We start from the raw sequence: 11,820 nt of genomic DNA, 5'->3' as shown, positions 1-11,820 counted from the left end.
AACCAGTACATCTAGAACCAGTATATGTAGAACCAGCACATGTAGAACCAGTACATCTAGAACCAGCACATGTAGAACCAGTACATGTAGAACCAGCACATGTAGAACCAGCACATGTAGAATCAGCACATGTAGAACCAGTACATCTAGAACCAGCAAATGTAGAACTGGCACATGTAGAACCAGCACATCTAGAACCAGTACATCTAGAACCAGCACATGTAGAACCAGCACATGTAGAACCAGTACATGTTGAACCAGCACATCTAGAACCAGTACATCTAGAACCAGTACATCTAGAACCAGCAAATGTAGAACCAGCACATGTACAACCGGCACATGTAGAACCAGCACATGTAGAACCAGTACATCTAGAACCAGTACATCTAGAACCAGCAAATGTAGAACCAGCACATGTAGAACCAGCATATCTAGAACCAGCACATCTAGAACCAGCACATGTAGAACCACCACATGCAGAACCAGCACATGTAGAACCAGTACATCTAGAACCAGCAAATGTAGAACCAGCACATGTAGAACCCGCATATCTAGAACCAGCACATCTAGAACCACCACATGCAGAACCAGCACATGTAGAACCAGTACATCTAGAACCAGCACATGTAGAACCAGCACATGTAGAACCAGCACATCTAGAACCAGCACATGTAGAACCAGCACATGTAGAACCAGTATATGTAGAACCAGCACATGTAGAACCAGTACATCTAGAACCAGTATATGTAGAACCAGCACATGTAGAACCAGTACATGTAGAACCAGCATATCTAGAACCAGCACATCTAGAAACACCACATGCAGAACCAGCACATGTAGAACCAGTACATCTAGAACCAGCACATGTAGAACCAGCACATGCAGAACCAGCACATGTAGAACCAGCACATGTAGAACCTGCACATGTAGAACCAGCACATGTAGAACCTGCACATCTAGAACCAGCACATATAGAACCTGCACATATAGAACCAGTACATGTAGAACCTGTAGTTCACCACACCAGTGTTGTTTGTGTCGGTCCGTTTAACACCGGTTCTTTTCATTTAGAACTGGAATAAACAGGGTTAAAGCGACGACAGCAGGAGTGAACGGGTGGAGACAGGAAGGAACAGCAGCGTTAACAGAAGAACCCTGGAGGAGAGAACGAGTGGAGGACGGACCAGTGGCATGAGCAGAGGAAGGGTTGGGGGGGGGGGGGGGGGTAGATATCAGTGCACTGGTTCGTTTGGGTTCAATTATCGTTTTTTCTAAAATGACTCCCAGATGGTTTGGACTGAATTTAGATCAACATTGATTTTTTTTTTCTTTCTGTGACTATGATTTTAAATGTTCTAACTGTAAATTGATCAAATATTTTTCATGTTCTTTTGTACTAACCCAAAAACCACTCAAAAATCATTGTCTTTTTGTCTTTAATTGTCTTTTTGTCTTTAATTGTCTTTTTGTCGTTCTAGTTGTCTTTCTTAACAGTTTGCTGAGTGTTGGTCGTGGGCGTCGACCCACAGCTTCATTAAATCTTCCTAATTGCGTATATTTGAATCCCAGATGTTTCTTGGATCCTTCATGTTTTGGACACAGTGTAGTCGCTCAGTCCAACTTCAGACTCAGGTGTGTGTGTGTGGATGTGTGGCACCACCTAGTGTTCACACCCAGACTGTGCACCCACTGTCAACACTGAAGGTCCAGATCACAGCAGACAGACGGTCACAGCCCAGTTCCTCCGCTCCATCACATCCCGGCAGATCTCCAGGAGCCCTGGCGCTCCGTGGATCTTCATCCCAGGAGGAAAGAGACGGAAGCGGCGTAGAGAGGAGGAGAAAGCGCGGCGGCAGAGCCGGTGCAGCAGCGAGGCTACGGAGGAGCCCACACAAACCCCCACTTCCACGTGTTCTCCTTGAAAATACAAGATCCCTTGAGATCAGATGATGAACTGAGGCTGTGGGTGTCCACCAGAACACAGTGACGGACTGAAGAGCACAGAAACCTGCATCCATTCATGTATTGCTGACGCAGTCATGGAGTTAGCAGGCTGAACACTACACCGACAAGACAGAACTGTCAACTATGGTAAGACCGGGGTGGGGTGGGGGGTGGGGGTTACTTAAACAATAGTTGGTGAACTGACTCTAACACTGTGAGCAGCCACTGTTCTGCAGATCTGGAGAACATGTCTGTTAGATACCTCAGGAGTTACAGCTGCCATCATCACTGCTGGGTATGTACCACCTGATGCAAATTGTAACTCAGCCCTCGGACTGTTCCATGAGACTAACCGTCAGCAGAATACGTGTCCTGAAGGTGTTCGCATCACAGCAGGAGATCTGAACCATGTTGACCTAAAGCAGTGCTCCCCAGATGACATCAGCATGTCACATGTGCCACTAGTGGAGAAAAGACACTAAACAAAGTGTACTCTAACACCAAGCTGGGCTTAGGACTAAGACCTGACCACACCTGGGTCAGTCAGACCACGTGTCACTGCTTTTAATAACCCCCCCCCCCAGAGAAGTGCTTCTATCACATCCAGAACTGTTCAGACCTGGCCTGAAGGAGCATCTCAGCAACTGCAGGACTGCTTTGAGGCAACAACCTGGAATGTGTTTGAACATCAGGACCTGGAGCAGTTCACCACAGCAGTTTTGGATTCTATAAGTTCTGCACAGACACCATCGCTGTGGACGGGCACATCCAGGTTTATCCAACAGAGAGTCCTGGATGACTAAAGGGGTGCAGTGCCTGCTCAGGATGAGGAACAGCACCTTCAGGTCTGGTGACGGGGAGCTGTACCTGCCAGGGCCAACCTGAGGAGGGGAACCAGAGAAGCAGGAGCCACACACAGGCAGAGGACAGAGGACTGCTTCAGGACCAGTGACTCCAGGCAGGTGTGGCAAGGGGTCCAACATTTAAGGAACTGCAGACCCGGCAGCCCGGCAGCTGATGATGGTGGTGCCTCAGTGGTGGAGCAGCTCAACTACTTCTATGCTCGCTTTAAGAGACGACAGACAGCCTGACCACATCCACCAGCCCACCGTGTTCACAGTGGAGGAGCACCAGGTGAGGCCAGCGCTGGGCTCTGAACCCCACAAAAGCTGTGGGTCCTGATGGTGTCTCTGGACAAGTGCTGAAGGACTGTGCAGCTCAGCTGGCTGGGGTCTTTACTGAGATTTTTAACCAGTCCCTGAGCCAGACCATCACCCCTCCCTGCCTGAAGTCTTCCATCAGGGTCCCCCTCCCCAAGAACACCATCAGCAGTTTCAGTGTCTACCGTCCAGAGGCACTTACACCTATCATCATGAAGTGCTTTGAGAAACTGGTCCGGACCCACATCACTTCCAGTCTACACCCTGGAGTGGACTCCCAGCAGTTCTCCTACAGGGCTAACAGGTCCACAGAGGACGCCACAGTCCTGCACACTGCTCTGTCCCACCTGGAGCAGCTGCTCTTTGTGGACTTCAGCTCGGTGTTTATCACAGTCCTCCCTGACAGACTGGTGTCAAAAGTGTCCCACCTGGGAATATCAGACCCTATCTGCCTCTGGATCAGGGACTTTCTGACAAATGGCTCCCAGACGGTGAGAGTAGGTTCCCATGTCTCCTCAGCCATCAGCCTCAGCAGTGGCGTCCCTCAGGGCTGTGTGCTGAGCCCCCTACTCTACACCTTCCACACACATGACTGCACCCATCACACCTCAGCAACAGCATCACCAAGTTTGCTGATGATACCACTGTGGTAGGGCTCACCTCAGGAGGGGATGAGTCCGCTTAGCGGGACGAGGTGGACCGGCTGTTGGTGTGGTGCAAGGACAACAACCTGATCCTGAACACCAAAACTAAGGAGACGGTCTTAGCCTTCAGGAGGAGAAAAACAGACGTTCAGCCCTTGTTTATTGGTGGAGTGTGTGGAGGGGGTCTCCAACTTCCGATTCGTGGGCGTGCACATCGAGGATGACCTGACCTGGAGCGCCAACACCAGAGCCAGCGTTAAAAAGGCACGGCACAGACTGGATTTTCTGAGGACTCTCAGGAAGAACCATCTGTCCCAGAATCTGCTCGTGTCTTTTTATCGATGCGCCATACAAAGCGTCCTAACGTACTGCATGTGTGTGTGGTACTGGAGCCGGACAGCAGCCAACAGGAAGGCGCTCCAAAGGGTCCTCACCGTGGCCCAGAAGACCACCGGCTGCCCCCTTCCTTCCCTGGAGTCCTCTACAGTTCACACTGTCTCAGGAGAGCACGGAATATTATCAGGGATGCAACGCACCCTGGCTTTCCACTTTTTGAACTTTGACCCTCTGGCAGACGCTTCCGGACTCTGAAGTCCAGCACAAACCGTCTGAAGAACAGTTTGATCCCAGGGCCAGAACTGCACCGAATCCTGCTGGACATTCATTCACTGTGTGGAATGCCGAATGTTGTCCAGAGTACAGGATGATGTTCTATGGCTTTTATACTTCTAGTAACACGCTTTTTTTATGCTGCTTTTTAGATATTTATGCCGTCAGGGTTTTCTTTTATATTTTAGTTTTTAGACTCTTTTATATACATTATTTATACTTTTTTTATGGCACCTAGGGCGATTGCACTTTTGAATTTCGTTGTACCTGTACAATGACAATAAAGACATTCTATTCTATTCTATTCTATTCTATTCTATTCTATTCTATTCTATTCAAATCTGATTTATTTAATGTTCTCTAATTTACTCCAGTTTAATTTAATCTAATTAATATTCTATCATCACTGTGAAATTAATTTGACACACTAATGACCTGATAAAATCATGGCTCAAACCCATTTTTGGAACCAAAATATGGATTGATTGATTGATTGATTGATGTATTTATTTCAAATATGAATGTCAAAACAGAAGAAAACAAGAAAAGCACTCAGAGAGCGCAGACCTCTGCCAAAAGAGATCTGCCCCCCCCCCCGCCCCCATCACCACCAGAATTTTCTTCCTTGTGCCAGTATCAACATTTCCTGAAAATTTCATGAAAATCCGTCCATTACTTTTTGAGTTATCTTGCTAACAGACCAACAAACAAACAAACAAACAAACAAATACACAAAGTGATCACAATACCTCCTGGCGGTGGTAATAAATAAATAATAATAAAAAAACTACAACACTTAAACATAATACATATTTGAAAAGGAGTGAGAAGAAGTACAACTTATAAACTCTCACCCTTCTCCTTATATAATTAATAATTATTAAATATTAATAAATATTAAACATTAATAAACAAAAATGTATTAATGAACAAAAATTTTAAAAAGTAAAAATACAAATAATACAATATTATTTTTATATATATATAAAAAAAAGGACGACATGCTGATCCTCCTCCAAAGACACAGAAACATGAAGAACCAAAACAAACAGCAGCTGGAGTTCATTAAATACAAACGGCAGCTGGAGTTCATTAAATACAAACGGCAGCTGGAGTTCATTAAATACAAACGGCAGCTGGAGTTCATTAAATATAAACGGCAGCTGGAGTTCATTAAATACAAACGGCAGCTGGAGTTCATTAAATACAAACGGCAGCTGGAGTTCATTAAATACAAACGGCAGCTGGAGTTCATTAAATATAAACGGCAGCTGGAGTTCATTAAATACAAACGGCAGCTGGAGTTCATTAAATACAAACGGCAGCTGGAGTTCATTAAATACAAACGGCAGCTGGAGTTCATTAAATACAAACGGCAGCTGGAGTTCATTAAATATAAACGGCAGCTGGAGTTCATTAAATATAAACGGCAGCTGGAGTTCATTAAATATAAACGGCAGCTGTAGTTCAGTAAATACAAACGGCAGCTGTAGTTCATTAAATACAAACGGCAGCTGGAGTTCATTAAATACAAACGGCAGCTGGAGTTCATTAAATACAAACGGCAGCTGGAGTTCATTAAATACAAACGGCAGCTGGAGTTCATTAAATACAAACGGCAGCTGGAGTTCATTAAATATAAACGGCAGCTGGAGTTCATTAAATACAAACGGCAGCTGGAGTTCATTAATATAAACGGCAGCTGGAGTTCATTAAATACAAACGGCAGCTGGAGTTCATTAAATACAAACGGCAGCTGGAGTTCATTAAATATAAACGGCAGCTGTAGTTCATTAAATATAAACGGCAGCTGGAGTTCATTAAATACAAACGGCAGCTGGAGTTCATTAAATACAAACGGCAGCTGGAGTTCATTAAATACAAACGGCAGCTGGAGTTCATTAAATACAAACGGCAGCTGGAGTTCATTAAATACAAACGGCAGCTGGAGTTCATTAAATATAAACGGCAGCTGGAGTTCATTAAATACAAACGGCAGCTGGAGTTCATTAAATATAAACGGCAGCTGGAGTTCATTAAATACAAACGGCAGCTGGAGTTCATTAAATATAAACGGCAGCTGGAGTTCATTAAATATAAACGGCAGCTGGAGTTCATTAAATACAAACGGCAGCTGGAGTTCATTAAATACAAACGGCAGCTGGAGTTCATTAAATATAAACGGCAGCTGGAGTTCATTAAATATAAACGGCAGCTGGAGTTCATTAAATACAAACGGCAGCTGGAGTTCATTAAATACAAACGGCAGCTGGAGTTCATTAAATATAAACGGCAGCTGGAGTTCATTAAATACAAACGGCAGCTGGAGTTCATTAAATACAAACGGCAGCTGGAGTTCATTAAATATAAACGGCAGCTGGAGTTCATTAAATACAAACGGCAGCTGGAGTTCATCAAATATAAATGGCAGCTGGAGTTCATTAAATATAAATGGCAGCTGGAGTTCATTAAATACAAACGGCAGCTGGAGTTCATTAAATACAAACGGCAGCTGGAGTTCATTAAATACAAACGGCAGCTGGAGTTCATTAAATATAAACGGCAGCTGGAGTTCATTAAATACAAACGGCAGCTGGAGTTCATCAAATATAAACGGCAGCTGGAGTTCATTAAATATAAACGGCAGCTGGAGTTCATTAAATACAAAAGGCAGCTGGAGTTCATTAAATATAAATGGCAGCTGGAGTTCATTAAATACAAACGGCAGCTGGAGTTCATTAAATATAAACGGCAGCTGGAGTTCATTAAATATAAACAGCAGCTGGAGTTTATCGGCAGCTGGAGTTCATTAAATACAAATGGCAGCTGGAGTTCATTAAATATAAACGGCAGCTGGAGTTCAGTAAATACAAACGGCAGCTGGAGTTCAGTAAATACAAACGGCAGCTGGAGTTCATTAAATACAAACGGCAGCTGGAGTTCATTAAATATAAACGGCAGCTGGAGTTCATTAAATATAAACGGCAGCTGGAGTTCATTAAATATAAACGGCAGCTGGAGTTCATTAAATACAAACGGCAGCTGGAGTTCATTAAATACAAACGGCAGCTGTAGTTCATTAAATATAAACGGCAGCTGGAGTTCATTAAATATAAACGTCAGCTGGAGTTCATTAAATACAAACGTCAGCTGGAGTTCATTAAATATAAACGGCAGCTGGAGTTCATTAAATATAAACGGCAGCTGGAGTTCATTAAATACAAACGGCAGCTGGAGTTCATTAAATATAAACGGCAGCTGGAGTTCATTAAATATAAACGGCAGCTGGAGTTCATTAAATACAAACGGCAGCTGGAGTTCATTAAATACAAACGGCAGCTGGAGTTCATTGAATAAGGGGGGGGGGGGGGGGTGTGTGTCAAACTCCTGTTAGTCCAGTTCCATATTCAGCCCAATTTATTACGTCTTAATTTTTTAAATTCTAAATTTATAAACATAGTTGAATTCAGAGACAAACAATTCAGATACTTAATTTCAGTACAAAAAAAAAAAAAATCAATGCTACAAATTCAGTGTCTTTTATAATTCAAAATGATGAGACAGATTTACTTCCATACACCCACTGAACCCACACCATGTGACCACTGAACCCACACCATGTGACCACTGAACCCACACCATGTGACCCAGGTTCACTGTGGACATCCATGGTACAGACCATGTGTACAGAGAACACAGACTTTTACATGAACAACACTGACACCATGTGGTCAAAGTCTGCTATGACACAGTGATATATATATATATATATATATATATATATATATATATATATATATATATATATATATACACACACACACACACACACACACACACACACACACACACACACTTGTGAACTCTCTCTTTTGTGGACAGGTTTGGGGTTGTTTGTCAGTGCTTCTTCTTCTTCTTCTTCTTCCTCTTCTTCTTCTTCTTCTTCTTCTTCTTCTTCCTCTTCTTCTTCTTCTTCTTCTTCTTCTTCCTCTTCTTCTTCTTCTTCTTCTTCCTCTTTTGAAACGTCCCCTTCACTTTGAGGCGGACTGAACAGATGGACTTCTACTAAACTATTAGATTCAAACACATGTGACCAACCTGGACTGGGACCACTTCTAGTTTATGCTGCTTTCTATTTCTACACAACTACATGTGTCTAAAGCAGGGGTGTCCAACATACGACCCAGGGGCCAAAACCGGCCCCCCAAAGGGTCCGGTCTGGTCCGGCCCACATCAATAACTGTAGTTTGGGGTCCATATGAAGTCCTAGTTTGGTCTGAAGTGGGTCAGACCAGTCAAACACCATCAGAAGAATCTAGACAGAATGCCAACTCCAAATGTTTCCTCTTTGTTTTGGTGTGAAAAAGTGAAATGACATTTTCCTTTGACAAAGAATGTGAACAACCTGAACAAATCTGAACAACCTGAACTGTCCTGAGACACGTCTGCATAACGGAAATATTCTGTCTGTTCTTAAATGTTGTGTATTTGTGTGTTTGGAGATCCACTGGGATCTGTACGGTAGAATGAAAAGCACAAACACAAGACTGTTCAAACTGCACTGGGTTTTCTGCAGAACTGTCAGGTCCTTTATGTTCTCCACATTTAATTAAAGGAGAGTTTAAAGATGGAAACACTTTCATCAGGTCATTTTCCTGTTTTTTTCCTGTTCTTATTGGACTGGTCCGGTCCAGTTCTGATCATTTTGGACTGAATGTAGAACCTGAACTAAAGTGACTCTGACACCTGTGGTCTACAGCTTTCAGTCGTTTGTCACATGTTCATTTAATGGAGGAGAAATGATAGTGTTGTTGTCAGAGCGTCTCCAGCTGCAGGTGTGGTTGGTGTTCCTGGTCTGTAGTGGTCTGAACCCACCAGAACCTACCAGAACCCTCCAGAACCCACCAGAACCCTCCAGTACCAGACAGAGGAAGGCTGTCCAGACCCCAGGACCCCCACGCACCTGTGGAAGGTTCTGGATAAACAGGTCCAAACCAGGACCAGGACCACATGTTGGACACCTGTGAATTGAACAGTTAAATACAGATGTGTGAGCTGTTTATGGAACAACATCTGTCATCAGATTTGGAATTAGAAAAGCCATTGAATTTTAGCGCATTCAAAAGCAAAACATTCAGATGTAAAAAATCCCGATCACACATCCGGGACACCCAGGATACGCAATGGTTCTGTCTGAAGTCCAGCCGACAGCCAATCCAGTTACATTAGGTTGGTCATGTGACACTGATGCAGGAAGACGCTCAGCGCCGATGTGTGATCTGAATGTTTTGCATCTGAATTTTTTTGCTTTTGAATTTTTTGTGACTAAATGTTTTTAATTCTAAATTTATGAACATAATTGAATTCAGAGACAAAAAATTCAGATACTTCATTTCAGTGCAAAATATTCAGTGCTAGAAATTCAATAGCTTTTATAATTCAGAATCTGATGAGACAGATTTACTTCTGTACCTGTTCTTCCAGCGCTGATGAGGAGAAGAATGAGCCGAGCAGCTTTTAATTCAAACATTTATTCGATCCAATTCTTTGGAATGTAATAGTCAATGATCAGAGTCTGAGACAAACAGAGACGCATGAGTCTGGGCTCCAAGTCCAAGTACAAACAATACTGTAGTCACTTAAGGCCTCACTGCTTTAACATTTTATTTTTTTAAACTTCCTCATCTACTTCCCCTTTTTTTTGTTGTTTTTGTTTTTTTTTCTTTTTTGATCTGAGACAGCAAAATTACAGAAGCAGTACTGAAAATAAAACTGTTTTTTTTTCTCCATACAAATAAAAACAGAAAACAAATGGCACGTACATCAGTGACGGTACAAAAAACACAAGGCGATAGAATAATAATAATAAAGACTAAAAGGAAATCGTTTCAAAGAGACGCGTATTAGCTTTTTCAATAATGAAAAACATCTGTGTAAAATTGTACATTTCAGAATTATACCACATCATCTGAAAGCGCGTGAAAAAGACTCAACAGTAACACTGTCCTCACCGTCACTTCTGCCTTAAATCATAAACACAGGTTTCTTTAAATATATCAGTGCAACATTGTTCAGGTGTTAGCGCTGCAGCATCCTTTCATATGTCTACAGAACACACACACACACACACATCAGGGTTGGTTGTGGTCAGCGGCTCCTTCCATCCCATAATAGTCTGAGGTCATTTGGCTGTAAACATTAGCAGGTTGGATTCTGTGGTTTTTTTCTCTCAACAGTCGGAGCGCGGTGACGCTGCAGGAAACGTCGGCTCAGTTCTTCATAAAGTCGCTTCAATAATCGGAAACAAACACAAATCCAGGGTTTGAGTTCAAATATCAGACAAATACACGTAGAATATTCCAGAAACAAGAGCTAAAAGTGTGACAGATGTCTGCGTACGGATGCTGACCGTCTGTCCTCCGACCAAAAACACATGGAATCCATTAAAGGTGCAGTCTGTAGAGGGTTAAAGGTGCAGTCTGTAGAGGGTTAAAGGTGCAGTCTGTGTGAATTCTGTTCTCAGTCATTCTAAAACTGTCACAGACATGAAGGAACCCTGTTCATTTTAATCCTGATCCCACTGACAGTAGTATTCCAGACAGAATATTCACATTTGAAAAGCTCAGTGTCAGCCCCCTAATGATGTTTATGATGTCATTGTGTGTTTTGGTCTGAGGCTCCGCCCATCACCTGTCTGCCAATCACAGAGTCAGTACCTTAGTTCATCCAGGTTGGCAGTTCCACTGAGCTGCAGCTGAACATTTATGAGCACAAATGTGTGACCTGAAGAAACCCAAAAGGACTAAAGGGATTATTCCAACGACGACAAAGAGACAAAGAGAGAAAGTAACAAGGATCTGGAGGAGAAGAATGAGAAACAGACTGAAAGAGGAGAATGAGAAACAGACGACTGAAAGAGAAGAATTAGAAACAGACGAGTGAAAGAGAAGAAGAATTAGAAGACCGACGCTGGCTCTGCCTTAGACTGACCACCATAAGAACCACTTAGAGCCAGGACCACCGTCTGCACCCGGTCCCAGACCGGTGGTCTCTTCTCCTGTTCCTGGTGAACAGACCTGGTCCTGCTGTAGGACTGGTCTCTGTCCATGGTAGCTCCTTGTAGTTCAGTGTTTTCTGTGGAAGTGACCTCTGCATGTGGAGGTGTGGAATCAGAAAGGGGGGGGGGGGTACAGTAGCGATCCATGCCACTTGTACTTCACTTTAAAGGTAAACTTCAGGCTCATTTCTCTGTTCTCTTTCTCCTGAATCTGTGTAAACTTTCATTTGAGCGTTCAGGACGTTTGTCTGTTCTGTTCTATATCAGACTGATGTAGAATCAGTCTGCTGATGGTTTTTTGTATTAAATTTCTGCTGTGGTGGATTAGTGGAAACACTAGTAGTAGATGCTCATGCTGGATCTGTCCACCCCTAGTCTGGGGGGGTGGTGGTGGGGGGCTGGGGTG

The sequence above is a fragment of the Sphaeramia orbicularis genome, unplaced genomic scaffold (assembly GCF_902148855.1).
Source record: "Sphaeramia orbicularis unplaced genomic scaffold, fSphaOr1.1, whole genome shotgun sequence".
NCBI lineage: Eukaryota > Metazoa > Chordata > Actinopteri > Kurtiformes > Apogonidae > Sphaeramia > Sphaeramia orbicularis.
Note: the sequence above shows the minus strand (reverse complement) of the source record.